Source organism: Rosa chinensis, chromosome 1 (assembly GCF_002994745.2).
Source record: "Rosa chinensis cultivar Old Blush chromosome 1, RchiOBHm-V2, whole genome shotgun sequence".
NCBI lineage: Eukaryota > Viridiplantae > Streptophyta > Magnoliopsida > Rosales > Rosaceae > Rosa > Rosa chinensis.
The window spans coordinates 53023298-53038954 of record NC_037088.1 but is presented as its reverse complement, the minus strand read 5'-3'; the positions used below and the strand labels follow the sequence as shown (position 1 = coordinate 53038954).

General features: G+C 37.2%; 2 long non-coding RNA genes and 1 other non-coding gene across 3 annotated transcripts; all 3 read left to right on the top strand.

The window, feature by feature from the left end:
• Window positions 1-3124: 3124 nt before the first annotated feature.
• On the top strand, window positions 3125-4354 carry LOC121051764. Its single transcript, XR_005806858.1, has 3 exons — window positions 3125-3288; window positions 3792-3841; window positions 4194-4354. It is a non-coding gene; the product is annotated as an uncharacterized LOC121051764 (long non-coding RNA).
• Window positions 4355-12673: 8319 nt separating this feature from the next.
• LOC121051036 lies at window positions 12674-13722 on the top strand. Its single transcript, XR_005804878.1, has 3 exons — window positions 12674-12765; window positions 13415-13505; window positions 13625-13722. It is a non-coding gene; the product is annotated as an uncharacterized LOC121051036 (long non-coding RNA).
• Window positions 13723-14007: 285 nt separating this feature from the next.
• LOC112181608 lies at window positions 14008-14523 on the top strand. The gene is made up of 3 exons (XR_005804877.1): window positions 14008-14058; window positions 14134-14241; window positions 14395-14523. It is a non-coding gene; the product is annotated as an uncharacterized LOC112181608 (transcript).
• Window positions 14524-15657: the final 1134 nt, after the last annotated feature.

Here is a 15657-nt window from a genome sequence, read left to right as displayed (position 1 = left end):
ATTACATCCACTATAAGGACGCTAAAACAAAGAATGAATGCTAATATTAACCTCATTAGATATAACTATATAAGTGATGAGTTGGAAATTTAGTGTTCATATTAGGCAATTAGCTATGGTTTGAATACTTTCATTGACTGTGTTGTTCTTGATATAGGCTCAGTCTGCAACAAAAGTCCTTAGAGAAGTCATGCTATCGGCCGGCATCCTTGCTTTGTGGTAAGTCTGTGGTACTTTGAATGAGAGAGGGAGAGCGAATCTGTGGTTTTGATGGGTTTCAATGTCCCTTAAACGCCGTCGTTCACTGCGATCTGAACCATCTCCACTCTTCGCTTTAGGTAATCATCCTCCTCCCTCCCCATTTCTCAGTCCTCTGTTCAATCTTTGATTGCTCAAATTTTCTGTATCGAAGCTTATACTTTTCTTATGTTAATTTTCTAAATTGGGTTAGCTCGAGCGAATGTAATCAAAATTAGGGTTTTGCTTGGTCTCCGATTTGTATCCCAAACTTAAATAGGGGTTTTTGTTCGTGGATGGAATTGGATCATCTTTCGGTATTGTTTAATAATTGCTAGCCCTAACAAGGTTGGAATTTACATAAAGATGAATTCTTTGAGGGAAATTTTCCTTTTTTTTTTCCTACCATTATTCACATTTTAATGGCTCTCATGAGTGTTTTTAGCTGGAAATTTCATAGACATTTGGGCATTTTCAGTGAGTTGGTCAAATAGTTCAAAAATTCTTTAGTTTCCTTATTGCATGTCATCTGGGTCTCTTTGTCTAGGTTCCGCATTACGCTATTTTACATTCAGTTAGCTTCTTTTAGTCTGGTAATCGTTTGGATACTGAAAATGTACATGTTTTACTTTACAGTGAACTAGAAAGTCGGTAACTTTACTTTCAGCACAGCTTTTTAGAAATCAACAGTCATGAGTTTTGTTTTCAGGGGGACAAGAGGCAAGTATTACACCCGGGACAGTGTTGTTTATATTGGCCGGAAGGTTTAAGTGAAAGAGAGTTGTTTTCCTTAAGCAACTTTCATCTAGCTTGCTTCTTGTTACTGGTCAGCTTCACTTTCATTTTCTCTTACAAAAATATTCAGTTTTGTTCTTCGTTTTCTGTATGTTATGTGAAAATTATTGCCTCTTATGCACACTGCAATTTTTTGTAGGCACTCTAAGCTAGTTGCTGTTTAGTTGTGAAAAGAATGATAATGGTAGAATGGATTTTTTTTAATGGGGAGAGAGAGATGTGGAGCGCCCTTCTGTAGTAGCATAGATAGGGTTTCATCGATTTCATATTCAGTTTGCTCTTTCTATGTTCAGTTGGTGTTGCAAGTTAAATGACAAATCTCCCTTGTACATTACCATGGTTCTTTTGCTCTTTCCATGTTCAGTTAGCTCCTTTGGTAGAATAATACTGAGACTTCAATACATTGAGGGATGCACAAATCTCCCTTATATATTACCATGGTTCTCATGTCAAAAACCATTCTCATGTTCCTGTAGATAGCTATGTACCATGAGAACAAGAAATTGTTTGTTAATGTGCTTCTCCTTGTTTGATGCTCTTAAATAAACTAGTTAATTCATGCCTTCCTTCCTCTGTTGAAGCTTCATTGGAGGAAAGGGAAAAGGCTGTTAATCCTGAAGTCTCTCATCAGAACTGTGATGGTAGAGTGGAGCCTCCCTGATAAATGCTTAGATTGAATTGTTTTTATTTTTATTTTTTATTAATTATTATTATTTTTGCTTCTTGCTGCTAGTTCAAACTTCTCCCCAACCTTGGTTTCTGGCTTTCGTGAATTTCTGGTTGCCTTTTTTTCTTTTTCTTTTTTGCTTTTTAGCTCTGGGCTGGGTTTAGTCTTATTTGATGATTCACCATTGCGATTTTGTTTGGTTTCCTTTTGCTTTTTAGCTCTTGAAGCATTGCTACACATTAGGATTCCCTGGGCTTGAACTTTTAACATTGGAGACTATAGTTAAAAGATGGTGAACGCCATGTCCACATTTTTATCACAGGATGGGTGCTTTTACAATATCACAGTACCATTATACTCTTGTTTTCAAATTCTTAATTATTGATCATTTTGACCATCCATCACTCATCTGTGCTATACCTTTGTTTTGTTTAACTGGGTTATATGTGCACTTTGTAAGTTGGCTATATTTATTTTACTGGGTTATATGATCTTGTAAGTATGGCTAATTCTTTCTGTTCTTTTAATTTCTTGCATTTAAATTTCTTCGGTTGCCTGAAGGTGCTCTTTGTCTGATTGCTGCCACAGCATTCTCTGCGGAGTATCTCTTGTTCTACTTTCACTCAACAACTCATTAAGGCCTCGAGAGGGGGGTATTACCACATCATCCTTTTTTATTGTACGTGTAGTGAATGTTTATGGTTTGGAATGAAAAGACCTGAAACCATGGTTCCTTTTTTTGTTACTATTGTATGCAGTTCCAATCAAAATAAACGACCACATTCTCTCAGAGCCTGTTTCTTTTATTTTGCTAATTGGGTTTGATGTGATACTTAGTCTGCATTATTTGTTTGGCTAGTGTTAGCAACTGAAACAATTAGGAAACATCATTTGATTACTATTGGGCAGTTTACGGTGCTGTGATCATTTGCTTCACTACTGGTATGAACTCTACTTTTTCTATCTGTTTGCAAGTGAAGGTGTGATCTTGCTTTATTTGGATAGTTGTTATTGTAGCTCAGCTGAGTTCTAAATTGAAGTGTATATTTAAGAAGCCTTGGGAAATATGATGGGCCATTAATATACGTAATAAGTTTCTCATTTGTAATGTCTGCATGACAGTAAGAGCAGTTGAAGTGGATGAATGTTGTGGAGATTATGGATGAATCTCCAGCCCATTTTCTTGGTTCTACAAAGTAAAATTGGTCAAAGTGTACAAACATGAGTTTTTAACTATTTAACTTCTTTGTAGTTTTGGTTTCTAAAATTACTAACTATTTTTTTGGCTCAATCCACAAAGGGGTATGGCTATCAGTGACTCTTGTATACTTTATAAAAGATAGGCACATCTGTGTGTAATATATATCACACACACACACACACACACACACTCTCTCTCTCTCTCTCTCTCTCTCTCTCTCTCTCTCTCTCTCTCTTCTCTGAAACAAGCCAGAGATTGCAGCCAAAAGCATGGAAAAAGGTGTAGCTAAAGCCAAGCAAATGAAAACTGTAGTGAAAATACTTTCAGTAGTGTTACCGGGATTTCATCGACTGGTGATAGGTCATCTGGCTTTGGATATGTTGTTGTGGTATATTTCATACCTTTTCTGTTATCTAGATAATCAAAGAATCTGGTTTTGGATAGTGCAGCTCTGCTATTTACTTAATTATTCTTTCTACATATTATGTTTAGTATTGATTTTTAATTTAATCATGGGCAGTAGTGGTATCTACACTTTGGCTTGAATTAGGTGTATATGATGTGTATAATGCAGTTATTTGCTACATGTTTGTTTGGAAGCAATTCATGTAAAAATATATTATTCATAAAGTAAAATCATAACGTTAGTTGGAGTGAGCAGTAACTGCTTTTCTCTTCCCTCTTGAATTCATAAGATATGGGAATGCTTCTGATTCAGATTTTGATTGATATGCTATTGATGCATTTATATGTATTTGCTATATGATTTTTCAGTAGTGGTATCATGGGAGCAATATGATTTTAAGGACTACTTCTAGTCTCCTCGATATATTTCTTGCTTTTACCTTTACCCCCTTTCTTTCTAATGGTACCATCACTACCATGTTTCAGGTTGAACTATATGGAGAGGTCTTGGGAAACAAGATGAGGCTAGGATGCAGGTAATTTATCTCTTCTTCTCTTTCTTTATCTATTCTGTGGGTGTTAATACTAATCCAAATGATGGCACTTCTCAGGTTTTATAAATCCCATATAATTCTCATCAAGAAACTTAAAGATTGTAATTGTCACAAAGCAACTTCAAAGTCATTTATTGCCAACACTATATTTATATATAAATAAGGGGGTGCACCTTACAAGGACATGCCTAGATCAAAGATTTTTGCCTTAATGTTTGCATGCATAGTTGTCTCTTCTATACATGAAAGAACATTCAATCAGCTAGCTTGAATTCTGATTATTGCTTAGTGGTACAATGTTCTATAGCTTAACATAATTTACATAAAATTGCAGGCTATTCACACAAGTCAGTTCATTTCTAGCTCTGGCAGTAACTGTTGCTGCGGAAGTTGTCAAAACAATGGTTGCCAAGAGATATGTTCTGGGACAAGATGCATTAATCAAGGGGATTTGTCAAAACAATGAGTCCTATCAAGTATCGGTTGCTACAACGTCCAAGGTTTATGAGTTAGCAATTGAATATGGGCTCATCAAGGCAAAGAAGCTTTTCAATCACCTCAATAGCTAAGAGTATGTAGGTCATGATACTTCAGCCTACTGGGCGTCAGCATTATGTATTTCAATTTTTGAATGTTTTTGTATTTTTCAAGATTGGCGGGAAATAATGTGAAAAAACATGAAATTTATGATTTATATATATGGCTTCTTTTGCTCAAAAAAGAAATCTGGTATGCAAAGTTTCATGCTAGGTTTTTTTTTTTTTAATCAATAAATGCACTTTTGCGACGGCAATGTTGCTGTCGCCAATGACCTTTGGCGACGGCAAAATCACTGATGGCGTCGCCATTATGCCGTCGCCAAAAATCATGCGATGGCGTAAATACCGTGGCCAAAATTCATGCGACGGCGTAATTGCCGTCGCAAATAGCAATGGCGACGCCACCAACGACATCGGCAATTTTGCCGTCGCCTAGCCGTCGCCGTTGGTCTTTTGCGACGGCAATTTGGCTTTTGGCGACGGCTTTGCGCCGTGGCCAATCGAATTCTTTTTTGTAGTGGAGTCTAGTAGATTACAGACAACCCACAAAGGGCTAAATTCAAACAAGAGACAACTACATCCCACAAGTGGTACAAAGGGGAAGCCCAAAACGAAAAGGAAGAACAAAAATCTAAAACTGATGTCTGCACTAACTCATTGTCTTCATTCTGGTTCTCACGCCACCATCAGAGGAAGGTTGAGCTCCACCAAGTACTTTCGCTAGATTTTGGATGCACGATCCATTTCTTCATCTCATGTTGGAAGAGATTTGAGTTTCCGGAAAAGGAATCCCAACTTCCTCCCTGTCACAAGGCTTGAACCTTGCAACTGTTCTGACAACCGCCAAACGATTAATCAGTAACAGATGGAACCACTCAAGACAAGGAATTAGGATCTGGCAGATGACTATCCATGAAGGTGTTAGAATTCTTGGTATGAATCTAGAGGAAGAAGAAGGAAGGAAAAGAACGCAGAGAAAGCTGAGGACTACATTGTGACTAGAAATCCTAATTACAGTTTAGAGCAATGATTTACAACAATGTTTTTCCTTATATACTATAGGAAGAACCATATTACTATACTACCCTTAACATCCCCCCTCAACCATATGCTTGGGTACCAGGCATTATGGTTGGAACACATGATATAAATCCCAAATGCACAGTTCATCTTCTTCAATGCTCGTGCTGTGATAAGTGAACAGCTGCAATGCATCCAATCTCATCCAAGCCTTGTGATACTCCTATCAAGCCTTTGTCAACTTGACAACTTCTCATCCACAGAAAGGACATATTTTGCCGCTACATATGTGAGATCATCAAGAATTTCTGGTCTATTCTTCAACTCAGTTGATGATAACAATAACCAGCAACTTTGGCATCAATATCAACAATCACTTCTTTTGGTTTATTAGTCAAACCACAAGCAGCCTTGCTTCAATTCCCACTTTCAATTCACCAAATCATTGAAGCAATGGCCATTGTCCAACATCCTAAAAACATCCTGACCAAGCCATCCAGACCACATCTTCTCACCTTCAACACCCCCAACATCTTTATGACTGTACATCTATCTTCTATCACTTTTCACAATAACAGTACAGTCCTAGGAAATGCCTACAGCCTCAGCCCAGAAGAATATAGGAAAGAAGAGGAAAAATGAAGATAAGTGCAGAAGACAAAAGATTGAATGATAATTCTACAAATTTTGATCTTGATTTGTTTTGAATGGTAATTGTACAGAAGCAAAAAACTAAAAATGAACAGGAAAACAAAAGGAATGAATGGTAGTTTGACTGGTAATTGTACAGAAATGCATAGAGAAAACAAAGAATCTCTTGGTATTTTGACTGATAATTGTACAGAAGCAAATTCAAAGAACAACTTACAGGAAATCAAGAGGAGACTTGGAAATTGTACAGAATTGGTTTCAATGGTAATTGTACAGAAGAAAATTGAAGAAATGCTGAAAGAAAATCAAGAAGGGGAAAGGCTGCGACACAGGACAATTGAATATCTCCAAGCAACATATGAATAGATTTCACCAGAGCACCAAATCACAACATATCAACCTTATAACACCAAATATCATCACCTAACTAGATTAAGTTGATGATCCAGGTAATAAGGGGCAATCGATAAGCAGAGTAGATCACACAGCAATAGCACTCAATATACCTAACTTAATTTTCAAGAAACTATTTAACCAATTGAACTTTCATGAAAGATCAATCAAGATTTTACTAAGAAGAAAATGGAACGCAGTGTTTAAGCCAAATCTCAAACCACAGATTTCTATGAAATTTCATCAACAAAGCCCTAGCTCTCTCTAGACCAAAATCGATCGATGGCGCAGATGCGAAGGGAGTCTCATTGGAAGCCTTCGAGTTATCGTGTCCTCCAATTGGAGATAGCAGTCCATTGAGGTCCAGTGGTCATCGGCGAGTAGGACAGAGTAGAAAGCAGAAGAAGAAAAAATGTCAACTTCGGAGACGGTGAGAGTTCGGAACAGGATGGCGGCCAGGTGATGACGAGGGATTGAGAGAGATCGAAAATTCTAGGGTTTGGGAATACCTATTGGGGGATTTTGGGGCTTATTCGATTAGATTTCTCTGAATTGAAACAAAAAGAAACTAAGGATGAAGAGAATTGCAGCGGAGAAGCAGCGATGAAGAGAATTGTAGCGGAGAAGCAGCGATGAAGAGATGGTCAGGCTGCCATGGCTCTGATACCATGCTAGAATTCTAGGTATGAATCTAAAGGAGGAAGAAGAAGGAAGGAAAAGAAACGCAGAAAAAGCTGAGGACTACATTGTGATTGGAAATTCTTATTATAGTTTAGAGCAATGATTTATAGCAATGTTTTTCCTTATATACTATAGGAAGAACCATATTACTATGCTACCCTTAACAGAAGGAACGTTGATGGAGGAGAGCGGTCAGATGGATGGTGGTTTCAGATCTGATGATTTTAATGAGGGAGAATAGAGACTGAGTTGGGAAAACTTTACTAAACAAAAGAAAAACTGCTAGGGCATAAGCCTCGATGAGGAAGCCACCGCCTCTCGCAAACCGTCAATCTAGATCTCATTGGACTGGACCTAAATCTAGACGTACTGGAAGGGGGCCGTGGTTTTTTCTTTTCTAGAGAGAGGTCACTATTGTTATGGACTTGTGGCAGGACCTAAATTGATGCACTTTGAAACCCACGTCTTGATCACTCGAACAATCTAATGAAAATAAAATTGATCTTGATAAAGTAATCTCGGGTTCACATCCAAAACCAATTGACAATGGATAGAGTGGCCCAAACCCTTATAAACTTATAGGCAATGTCTCATTTTTCCTATGTGGGATGTATATATTCTCAACACGCCCACGCACATGTGGTGAATTTTCAAGCTATACACGTGGACAACTTTGGGTGACGTGGAGCCCGTGTGGCCGTGAGGCATGCACACGTAGGTAACCCGCTCTGATACCATGATAAAGTAATCTAAGGTTCACATCCAAAACCAATTGGCAATAGATGGAGTGGCCCAAACCCTTATAAACTCATAGGCAAGGTCCCATTTTTCGGGTCTTTCTAAATGTACCTAGCAAATATCTAAATATACCCAACAAACTTTTTATACTAGCAAATTTCCCTATAATACCCTTATTTCAAACCCAGCAAAACTTCATCGGGATGAAGATTAACAAACCCAACAAACTCTTCTGTTCATCTCCCTCATCCTCTTCACCACCACAGACAACCCAGTACCCTTCACATCCTTGTAAGCTGACCCCAATCCTCCATTTCCCAAAATCTCCGTCGCGGCCTTCATCAAATGTGGTAACCCAAAAGTGCCTCCCTAATCATTCACCATCAACAACTCATTCACTACATTCTTCCCCCTCTGCAAACCCTTTTTGGAATCCCAAGTTTCTTGCTCCATGTTTTCCTTCCCAAGAACACTAAAATGTTCCTCCCTCCGTTATCTCTTTTGTCTAATATTTGCAACTTTTTACTTGTTTTTTGGTGTTAAAATTGGGGGTTTTGAGGTTTTTGAAAGACCCAATTGGAGATAGCCGAGTAATTATATCAACTCTAATGTGTTGTTGAGTTTTTGTGTTTATGGCATTGGTGATTTGACTGCTGGGTTTGTAATTCTTCATCTTTGCTGGGTTTACTTAAACATATGGGTATTATTGGAAAATTGCTGAGTGTAAAAAATTTGCTGAGTATATTTAGATATTTGCTGGGTACATTTAGAAAGACCCTATTTTTCTCATATGAGATGTATATATATTCTCAACAGATCTAAATTCCATGCGCGCGAATCGAACAACTGACACGTACTAACATCTTTTGTTCAAACTGAACATGAAATGAAACGATAATATTGTAACTTTAGAAGCTTAATTACAACTGATGATGGTGCTCTTCTTCCTCAGAACTGGTGCTCAACATCCTACACTTCGAAGACTTTGATACCTATGGATCACGATCTTCTTCAGCAGCAACATCGACAACACGAGCACTAAGCCTACCTTCCAAGCATTCTTTCAGGATCACACCGCCAAGCTCCTCCGAGTTATCGCCGCCGTTGTTCATGTCCACCTGCGCTATAAACTCCTTGAGCTTTCTTTTAGTCATCTGCACCTTAATTCTGATCAGACTGTTTGATCCAACTCCACGTACTCCTTCACCTTCATCAACTGGGTGTACACTCCTTTCCTTCCCAACCCAATTCCCCATTTTTCAAATCTTTCTTCCTCTCTGGCTATCTTATGGGTCAAAGTGATAATTGAATTAGTGGATGAGTGTATGGTTTAGAGAGTTGGTTGAAAATTGAAGAACATCTACGTCTGCGTAAATAGACATGGGAATGGCACCACATGAGGAAATACATCATGTGGTTTAGTTTATCCCGTAGGTTTAACGTAGAAGACCAAAGAGAGCTGACAATTCTTCGTCAATGAATAACAATGATCAATGATTAGGTGCAAGTCTTGGAAATTTGTACTTGTTGGTCTTAATATATATGGCTAGCTTCTAGTTAATTATCAGCATCACCATATCATCGGATGCATTCATTGACTAAGTAATGCGTTTTGGCCGATGACGAGTAGTTGTACACATCTCATCTCATGTTTATTGATTCTTAAAATGGTCCCATAGTCTATATATAAGATTATTGGCAGTTTTGCCTAAAGATCTTTGTGTTACAAGGATTTATATTTCTCGGATCCTTCTTCTCTTTATTTTTTTTGTTTTCAATTCCTTTCTAGAACCTAGCCAGTGAACAATGAGTCGACGATGATAGAAAACGTTCATTTTTTTCAGGTGAGTATTCAAAAAGTATCTATGCAATCTCAATTAGTGATCGATTATAAAGACTGTATATGTATACGTTCATCTATCTGTTTAACAAAACTTGACTATTTAAGCAACTTATGATTCAATTGATGGTTTACTGTATAACGACGTACTATAAGAATTAGGGCGCGGAAAGTATAATACACACATGAACGCATATATATTTAAATGAGAAGTAGTACGATATATATAAAAAAATATTTATTTAATTGCTTAGGATGTAAACACACACATATGTATGTATGTATGTATGTATGATATCTTGCTCAGCTAAAGAGGTCATTAACTTAACTTAGGGAATGGATTTCCATATTTTGACCGCTTTTCGATCACATATTCACATCTTAACTATTCAGTTTTTAGATATATATGAGTAGATCATTTCTGCAAATTTTTAGCCAAATGGATGATCGTTAAGGCATCCAAAACTGCAATTTACACAAACCAACCGAATCTATCCAAACTAAACTGTTCGTGTAAATTGCAGTTTTGGATGCCTTATCATCAATTTGGCTGAAAATTTACAGAAGTGATCTACTCATATATACTTAAAAACTGAATGATTAAGATGTAAATATGCGATAAAAAAGTAGTCAAAATATGGAAATCCATTCCTTAAGCTAAGTTAAGGACCTCCCTAGTATAGAAGACCTGTATAATACACACACACACACGCACGCACACACACACACAGGTCCTATCAAGAGTGAAGCTTCGCTTTGAAATTAAAGTGCGCATTTAGAGTTTAGGGTCACTTTTTGGTCACATATCCACATCTCGACCGTTCAGTTTTTATGTTCTAATGTATAAATCATCTCTGCAAATTTTCAGCCAAATTGATGATCGTTAAGGTATCTAACTGGCTTAAACCAATGGAGGAACTGAATCTGTCCAACCTGAACTGTACTAGTTTTAAGGCAGTTATCAATGCCTTAACGATCATCAATTTGGCTGAAACCAAAAGTGACCCTTAGAGAGAGAATGTAAATTGGGGCTATAGATTAGGGCTGCAGATCGATGTTAGTGGGAAACAAGGCACAGAAACCAAAAGAAAAAATCAAGGGAAAAATAATTCTTACTACGACAAGGCGAGATTGAGTTACAATTGATAAAAAACTTACTACAGTAAACATTTGCCGTCGCAAATTATAAGGCTTAATCGCAACGGAACATTTTCCGTAACAATAGAGTCTCAATTGCTACGGCAATTGATGCCAAAGTAAAAAGGTAAAGCAATTGAGGTTTTTTTTAGTAGCATGTACATGTTGGAATAAGTTGTCAATATTCTATAATTAATTAGGATTTAATATTTCGTAAGTAACTACAATTCGGTTTTCTGTTATAATTAGTTGATTTGTAGGTACGATGTATCTCTATATATACCTCCACAAGGAGATCGAAGAATAAAACATGGTAAAATTTATTTGATTAATTTATTCTACAGAATTATCATACTATTAGTTTTGTCAACATGGTAGGCTCAGATCCTTACGCAACATTAATTATTAAATTAAAATTTTGCAGTAGGGGGACATAAAACCTTAACCCCGAACCATTGAGTACTGTTGACAAATCCTCATGGGAGAACATGTTGAATAATAGCCGCAGTCTTCTCTAACTAAACCAAGAGTAAAAAGGCTAGCAAGATGAGCTATAAATGCGGTCAGCTACACAGTTGTTTCTATATAAACATGCATGTCGCATTGAGATAGACTGGAAGGCCATCATATAAGTTCTACAATCCTCCATGATCGGACCAACACTATTAGAATTCTGTTCATTTACATCACGTCATTTAAATCAGTTGAGATTGCACGTGATGTAAAAAAATATTATAACATCGGTTTTTGAAAATCCGATTTCTATTTACATAATTAACATCGGTTGTTACTGTTGACCGATGTCTATATTTTGATTCCAAAATATAGAAAAACGCGGAAAGACTAAGTTAAAAACTTTCGGGAACGCGGGAGCAAAATTTTCATTCCCCACACACTTTGTTATTTTTCCTACTTTTACCTTCGCTCACTTTCATCGTTCTCTCTCTCACTCTTGCCCGAAACCCTATCCCTCCCCTCCTTCCTCTCCATCCCTCTCTCCACGGCCACCATCGCCTTCCTCTCCGCTCACTCCCTCTACTATCTCTCTCTCTCATTAACCTCCTCCACCACCTTGCCGGCGCTATCACCTATACCCGCAAGCTCTCTCTCCCCTCCTTCCTCTCCATCCCTCTTTCCAAGGCCAGCATCGCCTTCCTCTCCGCTCACTCCCGCTACTATCTCTCTCTCATTAACCACCTCCACCACCTCGCCGTCGCTATCACCTGTACCCTCAAGCTCTCTCTCTCTCTCTCTAGCTCTCGAGCTCTCTAAGATCTCAGAAGATTTCAATCTGGCAACACATCCTCTACAACAGGTTTTAATCTGAATTAATCGCGTTAATGGTGAGTCACTACAATTGAATTCTTTGTTTTCTGTTTGGGTCCTGAGAATTTTGGGGGTTTTCAATTTTAGGGTTTTAATTATAGATGGGTGGAGATTTGGGGATACCTGCATTCCCTGAAGAAGACTGCATTCTTCAAGAGTGAGATTCGGAGGAGGTTGTTTGTGATGGCAGTACTGATTTTTTGTTATACATTTTCTGGGAATGTGGAACTGATTTTGGGTTTGGTGGTGTAATAGGAAGAGGGTCTGAAAGAGAACTTCAATACTTTCCAAGGCAATTTCCAGGGCAATAATGATCCAAAAGTAAGTGGAAGGATTGTTCTTTTAATTGTGAAAATGTGAAGTAAGGTTTCTGGTTTGGTTTTGTTTTATTTTTTAATTGTGAAGTAAGGTTTTTGGTTTTGGTCCTGTGAAGTAAGGATTGTTCTTTTAATTGTTGTTTCTTGTTTTGCAGTGTTCGCAGGGTTCATATGATGAGAAAGGTGATGAGAGTGGTCATGCAACCGGGAGTCAGAATGAGAACCCCAGTGTCAATCCCAAATCTTCAGGAAACTCGAAAAATGGTAAATCTTTATTGTTAGTGCTTTGAATCTTGAGTCTGAAATGATCTGAGAAAACGGAATGTAAAAAGATGTTGATTTTGTTTGGTACCATTATATGGTTCATTTGCTTGGTTTTTGAAACTCGTTGTTGTATTTGTGCCCCTGTGCAGCAAAGTTCTCTCGACATTTAATTATTCGCATTCAGAAGACTGCTTTTAAGGACAACTCACATGTAGGTGCATTTGTCACCGAGGTATGTGTTGATGAAGATGACCAAAATTTTGTGCCACTTCTCTTCATTAATGGAAATTGAGTTTGTAATTTATCATTATATTATGATCATTAATTCTCATTCTTTCCTTTTTTTTTAATTTATATTTGCCAAGTAAAAATATAACAGAGATTATAAGCAAGAAGCAAATTCTACATTGCATATAGCCTCCTTTTCTAGTGATGAACAGATAGCTACTTCATTTACTACGGTTCTTTCATTTACTTTTCCCTATAGAAATACCAACTCTTGTCACTATATGATGACATATTATCATATATGCTCACGGATATCAAGTGCAAAAGGGAGGAATGGAAGATTTGAGAATCTGTTTATTAGAAAAGATTCAAGCTCTGCATACTTTAGTCACCTATTTGTGGACACTGCTGTGTATACCAGGAATCGTTGTTTTCGTTTAGCTCTATCATCAAAGGCAGGGAAGAATTCAGTGCTTCTACCTACTAGGCGCTTCAAAACTAAGGACATGATGGTATGCTACCCACCCTTCTAAATGGTATCTGACACCTGGCCTTTTCTTACCAATGTTTTGATATCTAGTGCTTCTTTAACTATGATATATCTTATGATCAAAGTTATGGTTTCCAACAGCAGTCTGAAGAGGAGATGTTCATGGCGTCTTTGATCTGCAATTTGGAAGTTGATTGTGGGAAGCTTCTAGTCTGCAAATCTGATCTTGATTGTATAAATTAAGACCCTGCATTTTGATACACAGAGGTATATTAGAGTTCAGACGTTTACTTTTTAGTTTGATTACATGCCAAACTTCTCGAGTCTTGACATTTAGTTTGAGGACAATCTATAGCATTTTTATACTTCTTTAAGTCGCAATATATCGTATTAACTAGATAAATTCTTTCTTATGCAGGTCAACCCTAGTTTTGGAAAATCTTACAGTTGGCCCCAAGAATTTGCATTGAATGGTTGCACCAATGATGCTTCAGCAACATACTTCCTGGGGAAATCTCCATTTCCAGCTTTGGATGCATTTGTAGAATTTGTTGCTACATTTGGAAATGTCTCAGGTGCTAACTTGTAGCCTGCTTTAGAAATATTTGTTCTTCTTCTGTCCTCAAATATATAACTTGCTGCAATTCTAGGTAAAATTCGCAGCTGGTATTGGTTCTCAGAGTTTGGACTTATGGTCTACAGCATGTCAAGAAACAGATACTGTGAGCGAATTGGCAGACAGCACAAAAGCAATCATGGTAAAGCCTATACATTGTATCTTATGCAATCATGATAAATTCTTTCAAGAAACAGATACTCTAGCATGCATATTATTTTTATTTGATCTTGTCTTAGCCTCTTAGTGTCTTTTAGCAAAGTGTTCTAAGTTTTGAACCCATCTGGAACTGCAGAGTGGCAATCCATTCCTTGATGCAAATGCTGTTCCGATCAACCAACCTTGATGTAAGGCTAGTTTTTGCTTTGAAGGAAAGTATGGTGTATGTAGAACTGATGTACTTGGTTGCTAATATGTTTATGGGATAGCCTTTGGAGGTTTTGGGTTTTATTTTGTGAATTATGTAGAATCATGAATGAAGATGAGAAAATTAATGGAAAGCTCCGATTTTTGGATGATGAGAAATGTATTTCTAGATATTTTCCCACCGCCAGCAGCTAGATGATTGTTTGCACATCATTCTTATATATATGAATTGATGTATATAAATGGAGAACAAAACACTAATGTCAAAGAAAACGATGTCAATTCAGAGATTAGAAATCAGTATCTAAAACTGGACTGATGTCTCATGATTATCAACATATCGAAATGTCACCAAAATCGATTTACCATGAAAAACAGGATATTGGTTTTGAAAAATAGAAGTGATGTCTACAAACAAGCAACATATCAGTTTATTTGAAAAGAAAGGATGTACGACAAACCAGTAAACATCGTTTCACATAAAAAAAAGCGATGTACACAAAACCACTAAACATCGGTTTTTTGACGCGCTTAAAGTGATGTCTGGATTTTTTACATCAGCCACAAAGAAATCGGTCAGAATTTAGTTTTACATCGGTTCTGGACTGATGTAAATGAACAGAATTCTAGTAGTGCAACCTTAGAAAAATCCTCATCTCCTCTCTCAAGGACAACGATTAAAAGGGCGGAATCACTTTCAATGCCATTTTCCATACAACCTAGATGAATATCAAGTAATAGGCTCGCTTTGCATGCTTATCGAATAAGACCCCTATTATTTCCTTGAGCTCATGCATGCCGATCAATTAGTAAAATATCTCTTTGTAAACTCAACGGCGATAACCAAAAAACACATCAAAAAACTAATATCGATCTCTTTCGTTCGACTTCTACCAAAAATGATAGAAATAAACAATTCGTCCAAGTTAATATAGCTAGCTAGGATATCCTGCTTGTTAGTATTAACCAAATTAGTACACACGCAGCACAGCATTCTTATTTGAAGGGTCCAAGAAATTATGTTCGCTTAAAAAAGATTCTTCTTTGTACTTTCAATGATTATAAAGTGTAAGAATTAAGTACCTAAAGAATGTTGTTAGCCATTATCATTTGGGCCAAACTTTCATCACAACAATTTGGCATATGCTGTTTTGGCAATTTTTGTGGAATCCATTTTTTTTCCCATTAAACG